We start from the raw sequence: 17,583 nt of genomic DNA on the forward strand, positions 1-17,583 counted from the left end.
CGATCAACGCCTGGTACCTATGTAGCGTGGAACTGAGAAAGACGCTCATTCTTTCAATTGACCGATACCTTGAGAGCAACGACGGCTCTGTTGAATCCTCGGTAATATTGTGGGAGGCCTTCAAGACCGTCCTCAGGGGGGAGGCCCTATCTTCGATCGCCGGCCGGCGCAAAGAAAGGAAGGCGCAGATGGTAATTATTGAGACTGACCTTATTGGGTTGGAAAAGGCAGCGCTGACTGACGGTGACCCAGGGATTATCCACCAGATGCAACTCAAACCGGCGGAATATAGGGCCCTGGCCACTGACGCCGCCAAGACTTTAGCGAGAGACAGAGAAGGCAGAATATACGACCAAGGCGATAAGGCGGGTAAGCTCATAGCCTGGCTCGATAAAAAGCAGCAGGCACAGAGAGTAGTAGCCGAGCTTAAAGCTGAGTCAGGAGCCCTCATTACGGAACCCCGCGAGATAGTCAGGGAATTTACTCAACACTTCCAGAGGGTATATAGCAGAGGGTCTGACCGACCGGAGGAGGACTCGGTGGCCTTATTGGCTGACATCCGGATGCCGGCTCTCTCGGAGGTTGAGAGACACACTTTGGAGGCGCCTCTCACCATAGGTGAGCTGGGGCGGGCTATTAGGGATCTTCGCCCGGGTAAAGCCCTCGGGCCCAACGGTCTTCCGATCGAGCTGTACAAGCTCAAACCTGATGGCCTTAGCCCTTACCTCAAATGTATGTTTAAGGAAAGTAAGGAGAGGGGAGTGTTACCGCAAGATCAACGTATAGCCACAATCGTGGCCATCCCAAAAGAAGGGAAACCGAGAGACTCCTGTGCCTCATATAGGCCCATATCTTTACTAAATGCAGAGCCCAAAATCCTCGCCAACAGGCTCTAGCCAGTCTTAAATACACTGGTCCCCCCGGGCCAACCGGACTTTATGCCCCACCGCAACACAGCGCTCAACCTCCGTCGTCTTAATGGAGTGATGGGGCGATGTCACACTATCCGAGAAGAGGCGGTTGTGGTGTCACTCGACGCCACAATGGCATTCGACAAGCTTGAGTGGACCTACATGATGGCAGTCCTTCAGAAAATGGGCTTTGGCCCGAGTTTTATCGGATGGGTGCGTCTCCTTTACTCAGAGCCCCTGGCCCAGGTAACAGTAAACAACAAAACCTCTGAGGCTTTTGCACTAGGAAGAGGGATGCGACAGGGATGCCCCCTCTCACCTCTATTTGCCCTTTCTCTTGAACCACTCGCTGCCTGGATTAGACAGGATGTTTCTCTGAAGAGGCTCCGGTGGGCCGACGGCTGGGAGGACAGGATCTCGCTCTACGCGGACGACATCCTTCTTTATCTCGCGAGACCTCGAAGGTCCCTCATGGTGGCCCTGGACTTCTTCACCAATTTCGGGAAGAACTCATGATATAGTATTAATTGGAGTAAATCCCTATTGTATGTCCTCCATGGCGACCCCCCGGTACTCCCCAGAGGCTGTCCGATTAAGGTGGCCACTGATGGGTTTAAATACCTGGGAATCTTCATCTCTAAAGATAAAGCCATCATGTACGAGAGAAATCTTCTGCCGCCCTTACAGCGGTTTAAACGAGACTCCGCAACCTGGCAGAAGCTCCCACTGTCCCTGCTGGGCCGAGCAGCACTTTTTAGAATGATGGCGCTGCCACGATTCCTTTACGCCCTGCAAAACTACCCTGACCTGGTCCCGCAGTCATACTTTGCGGCCGCCGAGGCCGCACAAACAGATCTCCTTTGGTCCGGTACACACAGAATATCCCTACAGAAATAGACACTGGGATGGTTTGATGAGGATATAGCACTCCCGGACATCCATAAGTAATATTGGGCCGCACACCTCTCGGCCATCAACCAAGGCAGCTACTGCGACGGGATCGACCCGGGATACTGAATGGACCGATGGCTCCTTCCGGGCGGGAACTTTAAGGCGGCGCTTTACTCAAAACCTGGTAGATACTCGCTCACGGGGCCAACACAACACTCGGTCTAACTATGGCATATTGTTCAGCGCACACTGGGATGGGCCAATACTCTTACAATGGCTACCCCACTATGGGTCTCAGAGAGGTTAGGCAATCTGGGCCGCACCAAAGGGTTCTGCAACTGGGATCTAATTGGCATTTCCCACGTTAAAGACCTATGGGGTCCGGAATGAGTTGTGCCATTCGCCTCACTCCAAAGCACGTACGAACTCGCACAAACATAATACTTCCGATACTTGAAGGTCAGGTACTCCCTTCAGAAGAATATCCCCCGGGGACAAAACCCCCAAAAGCTTCCACCCTGGAGGATAGATTGTTAAATGGACACCTCCCGGAACATGCAATTTCCCTCACATATAAAAAAACTCATTAACAACTCTCCGGACCAGTTACTAGCTCTCATAGGGAAATGGGAGGCTGACGGACTAGAAATAGACGACGAGGAGTGGAAATGTACGCTTGCTTCCCCTAAGGAAGTGGCTATATCAGCTAAGCTTAGACTTATCCAGCTTAAAATACTCCACCGGGTGTACGTCTCTGGCACCAGACTGAAGCTGATGGGTTGTAGTGAGGAGGGACTCTGTAGGAGGGGATGCGGGGAGGTAGGTACCTTCATTCACATAATATGGGAGTGCCCAGGGTTACAGATCTACTGGAAATGAGTGCTCTGTTGTATGGAAGTGTGGGAGGTGGAGCTGCGTATAGAGGCTAAGAGGTGCCTTTTAAACATCTGGGAGCCCACAGACCTGCCAGCGAAGGGGAGGCTATGGGCGACGTTAGGGCAAGCAGTAGCGAAGCGAAACATTGCTAGGCTGTGGGGGGCAGTAGCGCCTCCGAAACTTAAATCCTTGAAAAAGGATATGGACTGGTGCATGCTCTAGGAAAAGACAGTGTACATGGCGTGAGGGTGCCCCAATAAATGGGTGGCGGTGTGGTCAAATTGGAACGAATACAAAGGCAACATATGTGAACCCCCCCACCTCTCGCACACTGAAGGGGCTGCTGAAATGTAACCTGCTTTATGACATGCTGCTGTAAACACTCTAAACTTGACCATGCATTGTGAGCTATGTGTTCTCTACGGTACAATGTAATGATTATATTTAAAGCCTTTGTTGACCACCTCTTTTTCTAAGTTGCTAATAAAAAGAATTTTCAAAAAAGTTAGCAAAAATATGTGCTAGTACAGGATTAAAATAGCCCTACTTTCCATAAGAATGACTGTACATAGTCAAATGGGCCTACCACCCTATGAGGTGGTGATGGGCCAACAAGCAAATGTGTGGGGTGTTCTGAGACCGAAAAGATTCACAAAACTAGAATATCCGTTGCTTGTGGAGAAGGAGCTTCAAAGGCCTCTGCCGCTTTCTGATGATACTACGTTGTTTCAGCACCATGAGCAACCTGGTTCTCTGAGTTACAATTTAGGCTACGTAAGTCAACTGTGCAGAACATTTGATTGGGGAACGAGCTTAGGAAGGAACAAGCTCCAACTGCCTTGTGCTCAAGAGCACCAACTTTAATGGACTAACTTGTGCAGCGGGGTTAGTAAAATAAGGACGCTGTAAACACTGGTTCTTTTATTATCCTTTAGTGTTCATATCCTTATACTATATCTCTGGGTTGTAATAGACACTATTAGTATAAATTGTAACAACCCTTCCTTGCACCTATATCTCCAGAAAGAGATCTCTGAACCGAAAATGAATTGCACCCATTTGGTAGAAACGTGCATCCGGATAATGTGGTGTAAGGGGCCCCATTGGTTCGTCAAGTACCCCTTAGGACCTGGTCCCATATGGACAAATATGCCTTAGGTTTTAACCTACTGATAATAGTTGCAGGAATATTTGGTATGTCCTGGTTTTTAGAAGAAAAGTTCCCTGTTCATATCCTAATCGATTCCACTCCGACACCACAGGAACATTATTATTTGACTCTTAGTACACCCAAGCAGAGTCATAGGTTAGGTTACCGGAATAGTACATTTATTCAGAGCCTTCATGAAACACATGAGTCACTAAACACTACCTGGTATTGGGTTTGTGGTTTATGCCTGTCGCAGGTAAGAAGAGCAATAGGTGTATTGCCCTGCCTTTCACCTACAATGGGACTTGCTGTGCATGGTTTCAGACTTACTCTTCTGTAGCTCAGTAGGGGTCTGTTCACACTCCCAAGATTCCAGCAGAGTTGGTTCATAATAGTTGCTTTGTCAATGGATCTGTGTATGGTAACACATTAGAGAATGAAACGTATACAAAGTGGAACATGGCGTTTAAATATATTCAATGGTCTGGGGAAAATGGGACATCCAAGTTAAGTAGAGGGGTACAAGTTGCAGCCTCCTTGGCCCCCATATGTATAAACAGGCGGGACTCCATACCGGTGGGTGATTCCCAATGTAAGCATGTACTGTCATTGAATGCCACCAAATTGCTTGCATTCTGTCCATGGGGAATAGTTATTTCATATGCGGTCAAACAGCCTATACTTCTCTCCCATTTAATTGGACAGGACACTGTTATTTGGCTTTTATTTTGCCTTCAGTCTATGTTGCCCTCCCAACTATCATAAAATACATCATCTCCAGAGAAGTAAAAGTAGGACGTCCAAGATCACACGGGCATTGATCATCACTGAGATAGATTAAACAGATACCACTTTACAGTTTACTGATGCTATAAAAGGCCTAATACCTTACTGGGGCTCCATGGTTAACAGTGTTCAGGTTTGTCAACTGACTAGAGTTGTTGATGCTGTGATAATATAACTGCTGGGATGCAGGCTAACAGCCTTATGACGCTTCAGAACAGAATGGTTTTAGACGTCATTCTTGCTGACAGAGGTGGAGCATGTTGCGCCATTGGTAGTTTGTGCTGTGTTTATATTCCTGATAACACCCCCAATGTTTACGCAGCCATTCAGAGCTTACATTGCATTTCCAATGAGATACATCAGGATAAGGGGGCCCGGTCTTGGTCTGGATGGTCTATGGGAATACTTACCACACAGGGTTGGAAGCTTCTCCTCATAGATGCCGCCGTGGGAGGCAGTACACTAGCCTGTTGTTTATGTGTCCAATGTGTCCCTATTTTTTGCTCCATGTGTTTATCTGCATTTAAACCAACTCCCTTTTCAGTTAAAGACACTAACAGGATGTTAATGCAGCCCCAAGACGTATATGATTTAATGAATATTGATGATAGTGTCCTATCGTATGATGACCCACCTAGGTGTGAACCTTTCCCAGCTTTAACTTATGAAGTATGTGCGTTAGGTGATGGCACTGAAATGATGGTTGGGTTCTCCTCTGAGCCCAACACTGATGAGGACGTTGGTACTGATCAAGATGACACATCTTGTGCTAATGGGGAGTCAGTAAAAAAAATGTTTGATCAAAGCTCAAAAAGGAGGGATTGTTAGAAATTATGCAATAGGCCGCATTTAGTTTGAGCATTTCCTCCTCCATTTTGTATGCTGCGTGAGCATTTTCTCCTCCATTTTGTATGCCACGGTTTTAATGCACATCTGTTTCATGTATCTTGGCTAATCAACAGTTATGTATTAGGGTTTCCTGGAAATCATGTGACTCAAGTAAAACAACCCAGCTGCGCCTTAGTCTAGAGAGCACTCTGCCTTTTTCAAGGCTACACTGTCTGATACTGATAAGAACATGTTTGCCACATCTTCAGATTTCTGTGAGACATGTCTGAGCATAAAGCTGACTGGAGAAAACTGGTTCTAACTGGTCTGTTATCACCTTCCTGTTTGTTCACTACTATAAATGTGGCCCGCAGACGCCTTACGTCAGCTCACTCCTGTACACCCTCCTTGGAGGCTGTGTGGACCTGTGCCCGCTCGGGTGTATAATAAATATTGCTTGTTATACTTTCCCTCCGACTACCTGGTTATTTGTCTACAAGTGAAATGAGTGGTTTTGAACCAGACGAGATAGGCTTGCTGTATTACTAATAATTTCTCATCTCCACAAGGTAGGAGAATCAGAATTAAATCGACATTCAGTTGAGATTGACAAGGGTTTACCTAGATAGTACCGATCCTGTTGAGCGGTATAAGTTTTCAATAAGACAATTAGAGTGCTGGGTGGTAAGTTTTGGAATTTGAATAGGGTCATGACATGTTGCAGAGCTTTTACTGGAAAGGGATGTGTATAGGTGGGGGGCCATGGCTATAAACCAATGGAGTAGGACGCATAGCGTGGAGCACCCGCACGACAATCCCCTATCTACTGACATCCTGATACCCAGTGCCCCAGAGCCCTCACAAAATGAACGGAGGGGCTCTGGGGCACTTATTACCCCTGTCGCAAACAGCGATGACATGCTGCCGGACCCATGGGGGAGAGACGCACTTCACACTGGGGCACCCAAAATGGTGGCCCTTTGAACGACCTGGACTTGGAACAGGCCCAGGAGCGAGGTGACTGGAGGCTCATGAGCTGCACACAGACGTCCAGAGAACCCCGTGAAGGGGCTGCCAGACCTGGTTTGATAGGGCTGGGAGAAGTGGTGCTCTGTCCGGCTGGGTGGGTTGCTGTGGAGCTGGGCGGCCGCGCTGCCGGGTGCAGTGGTCTGGACGTGGATGCTGGATTGAGAGGTGCAGCCCGACGACCAAGTAGGACCCCCACTGAGTTGCTGGAGGGCAGCAGAGGACTCACCCCCGGATGTGAGACCTTTGTGGTGGTTGCCAGGGTGCCACTGATAGCACCCCGAGTCAATGATACCAGAGAGGAGCAGGAGGACTGCAGAAGAACAACTCGCCTCACCTTGGTAGCTGGAGCTGCAGGGACGGGACGTGAGCGGACAGAATCCTGGAGAGGAGAGGCCTGATTGCCCTGCGGTGGAAGTGGGGAAGATGGGCCAAGCACTGCACTACCCAAGATGGCGGCTGCCTGAGCAGAGGATAGGCCAGAGAATGGACTAACCGACAGCACTAAGACTGGCGATGGACCAGGTGAGGATTCCCAGCGCAAGCCCCTGAACACTAGATGGGTGATCTAGGAGGTGTGGCGCATCGGAGGTGGTCGAGGGAGAGTGGCAACAGGGGACTGCTTGTAGCAAGGAGGCAACCCCGAAAGGACTCTTCTGATAGGCAGAATTACCATTACTGCTGACCTGGTGAGGGCCCATTTGGGACTTGAGCATGAGCGGCTGGGCCCGCATGGAGTGCTGCCAGCCCATCGAGAGGCTGCCGCGGGAGGGCTGCCGGACACCTGGAGGCACGTTCTCTGTGCTGGCCTGCTGGGATTCGTCTGATAGAGACCCCCACTTGGCTGCCCTGCAGTGCGGGAGTGCTTCTGCGGAGGAGTTGCCGGGAGGAAATTGTCAATGGTACCCATGCAGGGGAGCAGGGAGAAGATCTAGGTGGACCACGGGCTCCTCTTGGGGCCCCTCTTGGGGCCCCATCTGACTGTTGCTGAAACTGTGTGGCCCTCGGTGACTGCCTGTACCGGTTGCAGTGGAATGGGGAGCATTGTCCAGGTGAATGGGGGCCACAGGAAGGGAAACGATACCTGGGGCTGACTCATGAGACGTCCCTCCCCCCGGACAGCAGAGGGCCTGTGAATACTTACCCCCACCAGGAGAGGAGCGTAGGTCGCCAACACACATTGTGAGACGCCATATTCAGGGGCCCTGTCTCTGTTGGCTGATTGCTACCCCTGAGTCACGAGACGTTTTAGACAGACAGTAAGATTCTTTTGAGGTGAGACCTGCTGCAAACCTCAGTGCCCAAATGTTACTAGCCTACACCCTATAGGGCTGTGATCTGGGGGTGAGAAGCATTGAAGAGGAGCAGAATTGTGTCGGGAGGAGCCACGGGTCCACTGCGCGCACTTGGGTGACTGGCCCTGCCCCGGGGGAGCGCTGCTTGCCCTGATAATCTGGGCGAGGAAGTGAGGCCGTCCAGGGGCACAGGCTCCAGACAGACATGGGGAAAACAAAACAATTGATGGACAGAATCCTGGACAATGCAAACATTCACCCCCAGTCTGGGCTTAATCCATCATTCTTTTGCCCACCACACCTCCCTAGTTTGGACATAGCCATATTCAAATCAGTCTTGACCCTGTTCCTTGTGGGAACAGTCCAGCCCGAACTGTCAAGCCAGGTCCCCCCTGGACCGGAAACAAGCATCCTGGGACCGGTTTCAGGGCATCACCCTTCATCAGCCGGGCTAGCTTGAATCCAGTGGTGTAGTGAGCACAGGACCCATGTCTCGGCATACCCTTCCCACTTAGGGCAACATATGCAAAAGAAACAATGGATGGCCGGAATGCTGGACAATGCATACATTCACCCCCACTCACAAAGATCTGGGTTTAATCCATCATTCTTTTGCTCACCACACCACCCCAGTTTGGACCCAGCCATTTGCAAATCAGTCTTGACCCTGTTCATTGTGAGAACAGTCCAGCCCGACTGCCAAGCCAGGTCCTCCCTGGACCGGAAACAAACATCCTGGGAATGGTTTCAGGGCATCACCCTTCATGAGCCAGGCTAGCTTGAATCCAGTGGAGTAGTGAGCACGGGACCCACGGCTGGGCATAACCTTCCCACTTAAGGTGACATATGCAAAAGAAACAATTGATGGACCGAATACTGGACAATGCGAACATTCACCCCAGTCACAAAGATCTGGGTTTAATCCATCATTCTTTTGCTCACCACACCAACCCAATTTGGACCCAGCCATATGCAAATCAGTCTTGATCCTGTTCCTTGTAGGAACAGTCCAGCCCGAACTGCCAAGCAAGGCCCCAGAAACAAGGGGAAAACCTCCAGGAAACGCGGCCTGGGGAGCACTAACCCACTATTATCAGCTCAAATGAATGAAGAGAAAGAGCTCTGATTGCCCCCTCGGGGATCCCCAAGATAAACTGCTGCACAGTGATGCCACGAGTCTTGGGAGTCCCTTGAGGCAAACATTGATGCTATAGGCACTAACCTCACTTTGCCACTGGATTCAAGCAAGTCGGGCTGAAGACGGCTGTAATGCCAGAAACCGGTCCTCGGAAGCTTGTTTCTAGTCCAGGGAAGGCATGGCTTGGCAGTTCGGGCTGGACTGTTCCCATGAGGCACAGGGTCAGACTGATTTGCATATAGCCATGTCTGAACTGGGATGGCAGAGTGGGCTAAAGAACGGTGATGGAGCAAACCCAGATCTTTTGACTGGGTTTGATTTTTTGATTGGTTCAGATGCTCCATCCATCACCACCCCCTTTTGTACCTCCTTTATTGAGGTCAAGAGGCGGCTTCGCCTGCTAAACGTTTCCTATGTCATGCTATTCCCGGCCAGATTACGGGTGGTCACACCATCTTGTATCCAGTTTTTCCTAACCCCCCATGACGCATGGAACTGGATTGAATCAAAGCCGGAGTTTGAAACTGGAGATGGCCCGCCACAGGATACAACTTGTTGACGGAAGCAGGCCTGGACTGGCCATAGCGGGCACCGGGCAATCCCCTGGTGCGCCGCACGGGTGGGGGCCGGTTTTGGGCCTCTGGGGGCCGATTTTGTTACAGGGCCGTTTTTGCAGCAATCGGCCTTGTAACAAAATCGGCCGAAAACAGGCCCTGGCTAAGAGCTCGGCGGCACCCCCAACCCCTGGGGAGGGAGGGGCGGCCGAGCACTTTGCCAGGGCCGGTTTTGGTTCCCAGTACGGCCCTGGACGGAAGGCAGGGTACATGAAAAAAAGAGCCCCATCGATAGTGGAAGCCAGGGGCGAACGTCACAAAGTGCTGAGGGCTGTCACGGCGATCAGCAACACTGGCGCGAACCTGCGCTCCTCACTTAGCTAACTGGGAGACCAACATTCTCAAGGTTACAAGGACATTAGCTCTGCAGAAGATACAGACTCTGAGCTGCCTCAGATAACTCCTGGCGCAGTGGACAAGATCATTTGAAAGGTGGCGTGGAATTATATAGTGGACTGACTGCACTTGAGAAAATGTTTGAGGTGCTGGTTGGGATTTTTATTTTATCTAAAGTGGGGGGAGGGCCGTAGTGGGGGGTCTATGTAACCTTTGTCCACTCTAGTTCACCACTTGTTGTAGATCCACGGGCACTCCAGCAAATGGACTCCAATTGGTGTTGTGTTTGGATGAGGGTCGCCCATTTACCTGTCCTGGGGAAGAGGGTGTTTGGGGTTATTCAGTTTGTTTACTATTTAGTTGGGGATTTGGTGTGCCTGGCAGGCTGAAATTGACACGAATGCACAGTGGAGGAAAGGTGAGAGTAGGGTGTCAAGGTCCCCTAGGGAGTGGAGATTGATATTACAAAACCGTACATGGTACCACCCCTTAGATTATAAAGTCCTTTTGCGGAATGTCTGAGGGATGAATTCCATGTCTAAATGACACAAGGTGTGTGCGTATCCAGCTCGGAGGGGGGTGCAAATTGCCCTATTACAGGAAACACATTTAAGGGCCAAAGAGAGGTCTGCTTTACAGCACAGATGGCGTGGGCAAGCATACTACACACATTACTCTGCCTTTGCTGGGTATTGTGTGGGTTAAACCTGGAGTAACATTTCATCACATTGGCCCCCTGGTAGACCCTGAGGGGTGCTATGTAGAAGTTTCTGGCAGGCTAGACGGACTTGATGTCACCATTGGGAGCCTATATGGGCCAAACGTAGATCGTTTCATTTTTTGCTACCCTCTCAAGGGCAATGGCACCACACCTAGTGGGATTTGTAATATTGGGGGGAGACTATAACCGCGTGGTGGACGTAGGACTGTATAAATCTCACCCACCCTTGAGGGACTCCCCAGTTGTCAAATCTGCTAGGGCCTTGCGGGAATGGCAGACTCAATAGGGCCTCATGGACTCCTGGCAGACACTTCACCCAGGAAAAAGGGATTACTCCTTCTTTTCAGACTTGCATGACTTCCTTGTACGCTTGGATGCCATCCTCTGTACACCTGATATGCACAAGCTCATTGTACTTAGTATCTAGCCAGGACACTCTCCGATCACAATCCTGTTGTTGGGCTTGCGGTGGATGAGAACCCACCTTTGCAACCCCACTTGGAGACTGAAACTGGAATCCCTTGAGGACCCTGTTTTTCAACCATTGATACGAACGGCTGTTGGACATTATTTCGTGGAGAATGAGGGCACGGCGTCCAGCCCACAAGTAGTATGGGATGCCTTCAAGGCGATCATGGGCAGATGCATCTCAGGAGCTATAGATATCCCGGGGGACACTACTCTGGGAGACTTTAGCTGCAGAACAACTATTGCGGGACATTGAGCAGCGTAGACCCGAACATTGAAAGATACTTACTCAATGGCTAGAGTGCAGACAGGGAGCACAATCTCTGACAGCTATCGGGTACGGAAGGGTTCCAGACAGGGGTGTCCTATGTCACCCTGCTGTTTGCTCTGGCCATAGAACCTCTAGCCTGTTGGGACAGACCGGGAATCCCCTACAGAGGCCTGGAGGTTTGGGGCGAACAGCACCATATCTCATTATACGCTGATGATCTCCTGCTTTTCCTTCGTACTGTGAGGGAGGACTTTGTAGGAGCAAAGGAGCTCCTTATGCATTTTGAGAGGGTCTCGGCCTTACTGGTCAACTGGACAAAATCTTGCCCGTTTCCAACGGTCTCTGGTCGGTTAGACTGGTAATATAACGGGATGTGGTGTGGGAGTCTAGATGCCTACCATATCTGGGGGTAAAAATGTATCACAACACCACTGAACTCCTTCAGGGAAATATTGGGAAGGCTATAAGGGGAGTGAGAGCGAGCATGGAATTCTGGAACTCTACCAATCACTTCCCTTGTTCGTGATTGGTAGAGTTCCCCTATTGAAAATGGTGGCGTTACCACGACTGCTTTATTTTATTGTAGTCTTTCCAGTATGGATCACAGCGGGTATATTCCAAGACCTCTGCTCATTGAGTGTTGGATTTATCTGGGGGTCAGACAGGTGCAGAGTGGCACTGTCCACGATGCAGAGACCCACTGCAGAGGGCAGCCTTTCCCCCCCGACTTTGAGTGTTATTACCTGGCAGCACAACTACAATGGCTTACACAGTGGGGGGCGGGAAGAGTCCGACAAACAGAGAATTTGGGCTCCTGTGTGCCAATCTTTGACGTTTATCCCGCTTGGTGCTGCAATTACCAACCCCAGGAACAGCTGATAGTGCTAAATTCAGAGTGCTCAATAAGTGCTGGACTCGGAGCTTATGGAGGTCAAACACTAAGCGGCCCTATGCCCCAGAGATCCTGCTGGAATTTCTGCTCGTACTCCTGCATGGCGGTAACTGGTGTGGGTTAAGGGACTGGGTGGCAGCTGGCGCAACCACGATGGGGTTTTGTATGAGAATGGAATGTTCTTGCCATTTGAAGACTTTAGAGAGTGATACGATCTACCGCACGGTCACTTCCTATTGCATAGGGCACTCACAGCGGTGTTTCAGAAGCACTGGGGGAAGGGTGTCAATATATAGTACTTTCCTAGGGCATTTACAAGGCGGTCACCTGTCTATATCGGTGGCTCCCGACTGAGGGGTTGACACCACTGGATGACATACGGGAGTCCAGCATACCCAGGGTGTCTCACAACACCCAATTTGAACTGATCAACTTGTATGTACTTCATACGGCATACCTCACACCAGGACAGATAAACCATTATTTTGCGATGGTAGAGGCAAAATGCCCTCGCCGTGGAGAACCGGGATCCGAGTTCCTACATATGTTTAGGAGCTGGGCAACTAATGGAAGTTGGTGATGGGTACTTTGTCTGAGGTGATAGAGAGGTCCACTCCGCACCGGGATACTGTGTCCCACATTGGTTCCTGCACACTCCCAAGACTAAGTGACTAGTAATTTCCACGACCTGGCGCTTCTCCTGGCAAAAATCGAGATCTCCAGAAACTAGAAGACTCCAAAGGGGCCCAGTATCGAGAGTTGGAAGAGGGAAGTCCTGTGTTGGTTAGATTATGAGGGAGGTGTCTGTCTGAGAGATGCTAGAAGGGGTCAAGGCCAGGGCATGGGAGTCTTTGGTGGAAGAGCTGAAACACCCAGATATACCTGCACTTGAGGAGCCACCACACACCCCCTGATTTTTTGGGCAACTCCTCAGACCTGTGGGTTGATTCCAAGTTCTACGGGCAAGTCAATTTCACCAATATGAAGGGGGGGGGAGGGGGTGAAAGTAGTGTGGGGTGGGGGGCTTCTGTTGTTTTTATTAAGAAGCCTGCAGTATGTTAACCAGGGAACCCTGGGCATGAACAGGAATGCTATGTTTGAGATAATGCTTCTAGCCTTGCAGTTTCCCCATTGAATGTTGAGATATTGGTGTTATTCCTGAGGCCGGCAGTGCGGGAGAGGATACGGGTTCTCAATTGATTGGGATTTTTTTGGCAGATTGAATGTCTAGTGGTATATTGTTGGATAAAAAACCTGATTACACTTGAAAACAATACAATTTATTTAAAAAAATAAAATAAAAAGGGACATGTATAGGTGGTGCAAGAGGAGAATAATGCATTTCTGGATTCACTTAGTGATGATTTTTCTGATGCCCATGGAACCTTGCAAGAGTGGTGGTGGTTCCCCAGAATGCGAGTAGACTTTTGGGAGAATGATCCGGTTTGGCTGTTTGCACGAGTGATGGATTTGGTTCAGCTATTTCCGTGAGTGAATCTGCACTTGGAATGACAGTTTACAGATGGACGACTAGGAGCATGCCTAGCAAATTGTTTTGGTAAGATTTTAAATTTTCTGTTGTGTATGTTGTATGTCCACACAGTATTTGGTTGCTATGTGTTTTGCTTGCGTTACATGCTGTGTTTTTCTTGTTTCTTAAACCCCTTCGATGCTGACGACGGCCCCCGTCCGTCATGCAGCACGGTGGGCGTGTGCTGATGACGGCTGGGGGCCGTCATGATCCCGCCCGCTTTTAAAAACGGCCGCACAGGTGCAGAATCGCGGCCGCGCCCAAGGGGTTAAAGAGAAATGGTGTGACATTTTGTTTTTGATGCTTTAAGAGGGGAAGATGTGTTAAATCCTATCTCTAAAAGGTATGGACTATTGGAGAGTTCTACATTTCTTTGGGATTCTGTTCAGGAATTGTCATGCTACGGGGGTGCATCAGTTGTTACCAGTTGCGGCAGGCTGTATGTGCTATAAAGACTGATCTTGTTGTGCAATACATTTTTCAGAAACCCACCTGAAGTACAAGTTTTCATTCTGCATCAAAAACAACTGTTTAATGTACAAGTGAAAGTATTTCTGAAAGTCACACGATACACTGGATATTAATCTTTAAATAGACATCAGTTGGTTCATGATGTCCACACAGCGGCTACTGAGAACGATAAAAACAAATAAAGAAGCACACCACACCACGCTTGGGTAATTACAAGATAGGCACTTCATTTCTTAAAAAGTATCTTTTTTTTGTCACTTTAACATATTCTTACAGAAATATACTTTAAAAAAGAGAAATACAAGAGAAGCAAATGTATCCGCACAGACACAAGAATATATATTATATATCTCTGGCTAAAGCTTATATAAATTCTTTTCAGACAAAAATAGATTTTTTCTTTAATAATTCTACACAAATATAGCTACATGTTCGGACAGAAGCAGCACCTGCCAATTTGAAGCAGAGATGGGCTCTTTACAAGAATCCTACTTTTTTCGACCCTTTTCCACACCAGTAAAATGGAATCAGACATGCGGTCCATGTTTTACAGTAAGAGTCGTCATCGGATAGCATTGTTTTTAGGTCTCGGGTCACAATATATATACAGGGCTGGCCATCTCCAATCAAATCAGACAGACATCTTCAAACTGTAATAATTACTTCAAAACAAAACCATTCTGATACATGTCTATGGGGTGGCATATCAGATATTCTATAAAGAAATCAAATCTGACATAACATATTGTGTTCTAATTGTTGTTTATAAAAATATTGTTCTCTAGAGTATATTTTCTATTATTAACTTCTGTGGGTTGATATTCTTTGAAGATGATATTTAGACGTAACATTTATGTCAGAAAATATGCTGATAATGATATTCTGGAGGCACACCGTCTATGCATGTGTTGATTGTGGTTGTAACTAATGGCAGTGGAACAACAGCAGAAAGAATTTGAATACTGGTCCCTATCTAACTCTGTTTACTGTCCTGTGGCTCATCTGTAAGCTCAGAGCTGTTGCCTACAGGAATATGTGTGTGCCGTATTACCTCATATCACATCTCCTTCACAGGAGGGGCAACAGGATCCTTGTTTTCCTCAATATCACCTCTTGTTAGAGAGTTAAATTGTCACAATATACATTTTGTCTGGAAACACACAACTATACTTGCTGAGAATTTGTATCTTGTCGTAAATGTGTGGAGTAAAAGACTACGCAGCAGGATAATGAAGAAAATTGCAGGTTGCCTTTCAGGAGATCCAGTTCACTAATGCACTGGTATGTAGACATTACATTTTATTCCCTCACCCTACTCACACATTCTTGCGAATAGAGCTTTTCCCCTCATGGATAACTTGAAAGCCTTAGCTATTTGCAATAATTCTTCCTAGGAGTGAAATCTCAGAATGGCAAAAAAGCTGTGTTGTAATTGTCACAATTTATATAAATAACCTGCTCTTTGTTCATCTGGCAGTAGCTACCGACAAACTAAATAATGTCACGAGCAATGTAGAAGATGCCAAACCTACTATTTCATAGGTTTCTTGACATCTTGAAGTTTTCCTAAAATGGAAGCTTGTTCAGCGTTGCTGATTTTTGAGTCCAAGGAGTCCGAAAAAAACAAAGCAGCTTTCAGAAGTAACAGATTAAGCTAGTGAAATATGCGATTAAAAAACTGTTGTTTCTCAAACCCTGAAAAATAGCTGGATGTTGACTAGGGCAATAAGATGTTACATCACACACAATTCTAGTGCACAGACACGATCAACCGTGTGTGTGAAAAAATAATAAAATTGCTTCTTTGGTACGCTGCTGTCACTTGAACTACAGCCCAAGTAACCTTGGGTTAGTTTCCTATAACTGAGAGAAAGTTATGGGAAGAAAGATTGCTACATGTTCCAGAATGCCGTACATTGTGAGCCTGCTTCGCTTTGCTTAATTTGGTCTGCGGTGCACCCAGGAGTAAGTGAACTGGAAGATGGCTCAAGATGCTGAGCGCGCTACTGGTAGTAGTCCTTGACTGTAGTGTCATGCTTTTCACATCTAGATAAGAAACTCAAACTCCACATGCCGACAGAGCAAGGCCATGTCAGGAGCAACTTAATAGTCTGTAGCCCAGCCAGCAGCCCTTTTAAGATAGGTTCTGGGGGTGAGGGGTGCACCCTTTCAATGTACATACTCATGGAGAAGGAAGGAGATTTAAGCTGGTGGAGTTGCTTAGAAATGTTTCAAGAACAGAAGTTGATAAAGAAACAAATAATAGACTGTTATGCGTGAAAAAAGGCGGGAAGCAGTTAAGGAGCACCTTTGTGCTACTACTACTTTCCAAAATGAAAACCCTTTCCATGCTGACACTGCTAAAGAGATACCACCCCCTTTTGTACCACTGCTAAAGAGATAGACAGCTGTGATGTATCAAATATGTTTGTGAAAGACCTAAGCTTTGGGTTTTTCCCTAGCAGGCAAACAACTAAAAATCAGTTCTCTGGGTCTTTTGCTGTGATAGCTTTTTTGGAGAGCGTGTAAGGCATGGGCACATCCGCTGTATTTCCTCAGTTGCCACAGAAAGGAATAGGTGTTAAAACCAATAAACACTATTGTCGATGACCAATGTGGAGTGGCCTGATCGATCAGGTTCTCTATTTAGTGTAGTTACTTTGATAGGAGTTCCTCTCACTTTGCTGTCGCAACGGTCAATCCTGTGTTAATAGAGACGAAGATGCCTGTCATATGACATATCGATTAAAGTTGCTCCTGGTTTTCATTTCTGTAAAGGAATACTGAAGTTTCTTGTTTTCAACCTTGAGAATTTCCACTGCCTGCCTGCCTCTTTGATAAGCTCTGCACCTCTCTTGTATCCCATACATTTCTTTGCAGTCTGTCGGTCATCTGTAAGAAAGTGGCTGGTCTGTTCTCTGACTTACCTACTGTTGTACCCTGATTTCCCTAAACCCCAGGTTAGCTTCTTGAAGCCACACTTTTCTTTTACTGACTGGCTTATTTATGCTCTTGAATGTGTTTCTCAGAGGAAAGCTTGGACCCTTACCTACTCCAAAGAAGAAACCTTCTTGAATAATACAGGACCTGCTCCATTTTTCAGGCATCTCATGTCTACATGGCTTTTCTCTTTCCTGTTGAGAGGGGTGACTCTACCTGTCTCTCATGTTTGCACAGCTTGGTATACTGGTCTCGTTTCTCATGATTACAGGGTTTGCTATTCTTGTCTCTCTTGTTTACAGGAGTGGCTCTATATGTATTACATGTGTACAGGGTTTCTCTATTTGTTTTCCATGCTTACATGACTTTCTCAATCCTCTCTCTTGTTTATAGTGCTCGCTGTCCCACTCTTCAATGTTTACAGGGCTTGCTCTACTT

The sequence above is a fragment of the Lissotriton helveticus genome, chromosome 1_1 (assembly GCF_964261635.1).
Source record: "Lissotriton helveticus chromosome 1_1, aLisHel1.1, whole genome shotgun sequence".
In the NCBI taxonomy this organism is placed as follows: domain Eukaryota; kingdom Metazoa; phylum Chordata; class Amphibia; order Caudata; family Salamandridae; genus Lissotriton; species Lissotriton helveticus.